The sequence below is a fragment of the Buceros rhinoceros genome, unplaced genomic scaffold (assembly GCF_000710305.1).
Source record: "Buceros rhinoceros silvestris isolate BGI_N320 unplaced genomic scaffold, ASM71030v1 scaffold15477, whole genome shotgun sequence".
In the NCBI taxonomy this organism is placed as follows: domain Eukaryota; kingdom Metazoa; phylum Chordata; class Aves; order Bucerotiformes; family Bucerotidae; genus Buceros; species Buceros rhinoceros.
Genome location: NW_010422929.1, coordinates 99278 through 100849, shown reverse-complemented (window position 1 = coordinate 100849; position 1572 = coordinate 99278). Strand labels below are relative to the sequence as shown.

General features: G+C 44.6%; 1 protein-coding gene across 1 annotated transcript in view; it reads left to right on the top strand.

Annotated features, from left to right (window-relative positions):
• UBE2F (ubiquitin-conjugating enzyme E2F (putative)) overlaps positions 1 to 1572 on the top strand; it is a 79800-nt gene that overhangs the window by 9909 nt on the left and 68319 nt on the right. The window lies entirely within an intron of this gene.

The following is a 1572-nucleotide window of genomic DNA, read 5'->3' as shown; positions in this document are numbered from 1 at the left end:
AAGGTCTGACTAGATACCCCACTATGTCTGGCCCTAAATCTTGATATTTACCGTACTAAAACATCTGCCCGAGGACTATGAGCACGAACGCTTAAAACTCTAAGGACTTGGCAGTGCCCCAAACCCACCTAGAGGAGCCTGTTCTGTAATCGATAACCCATGATGCACCCAACCCCTTCTTGCCAAAACAGGCTATATACTGCTGTCGCCAGCCCACCTCTCCTGAGAGCACAGCAGTGGGCACAATAGCCTGAAACCCCCACTAATAAAGACAGGTCAAGGTATAGCCTGTGGAGAGGAAGAAATGGGCTACATTTTCCTAGGATAGGAAACCCTACGCAAAGGGGCATGAAGCTCCCCCTGGTAGGCAGATTTAACAGTAAAATGGGACAACGTAGCCCCCTTTAAGTCAGCCCTGGGGCACGTACATACTGCCCATCACCCTCCTCACAAGCTACTCGCTCCCATAAGTAATATGCCCATCAGCTGAAATTGAGGCAACAAAGGGGCATGAAGCTCCCCCTGGTAGGCAGATTTAACAGTAAAATGGGACAACGTAGCCCCCTTTAAGTCAGCCCTGGGGCACGTACATACTGCCCATCACCCTCCTCACAAGCTACTCGCTCCCATAAGTAATATGCCCATCAGCTGAAATTGAGGTAAGTTGTAACAAGGTAAGTGTACCGGAAGGTGCACTTAGCATACCAAGACGTAGCTGTAACGCAAAGCATTCAGCTTCCACCTGAAAGATATCTGCCTACCACAGAGATTGTCTTGAGGCCAAACTCTAGCCCAACCACGTTCAATAGGACAATCAAAAATTAACTCCACCATCAAAACTAAAACATTTGTCCAGGCCCCAGTATAGGCGATAGAAAAGACCCCCAAATTGGTGTCATAGAGATCTGAACAGGTTTTCTTTGTTAATCCCTCGTAACGGATTGTGGACAGGTGGACCCTTACTAGTGTCCTTTGGAAGCAATGTTGATCGTATGGCTCCAGAATTTGATGACTGGTAAAGTGGGAACTTCCCACTCATAAAACACACTGGAACTGAACAGTGTGTTTATTGACCGTCTCCTGTTTTTCCTCCATTCTCTCATTTTTGAAACAGGAGATTCTGCTTTAGGGGCAGAGAAAATACCTCAGTTCTCAGGAAACGTATTAAGTCCACCTAGTGCTTTTTTCACTTGTCACACAAACTGTAACTTCATGTGTGTATTAACAGTGAAAATACTTATGAAAAAAGTGATCCATACTCCTTAAAAAAAAACCTCCAAAAGCAAGATAATATGCTTTTAGCCCTGGAATCTTACTTGTATGTTATGCTAAAAGCTGAAAATATTAAGAGCCGCTTCGAAATAGGTTTTTAAAAGCACAGGCTAAATAGCTTGTTGCTTCTAAAGGTGTGGATAGTTAGTTAAAAAATGTGTTCTGTTCCTTAGCTTTAACGAGGCAAGTTCTGTAATGAACAGCAAAACACAAAGCCCTTTTAGAAAGGGGAGTAAAGTTCCTGCTGTGTGTGTTACTAAAGGTGGGTGTTGGCAGTGCGCCTGAGTTGCTGCGGAGTTC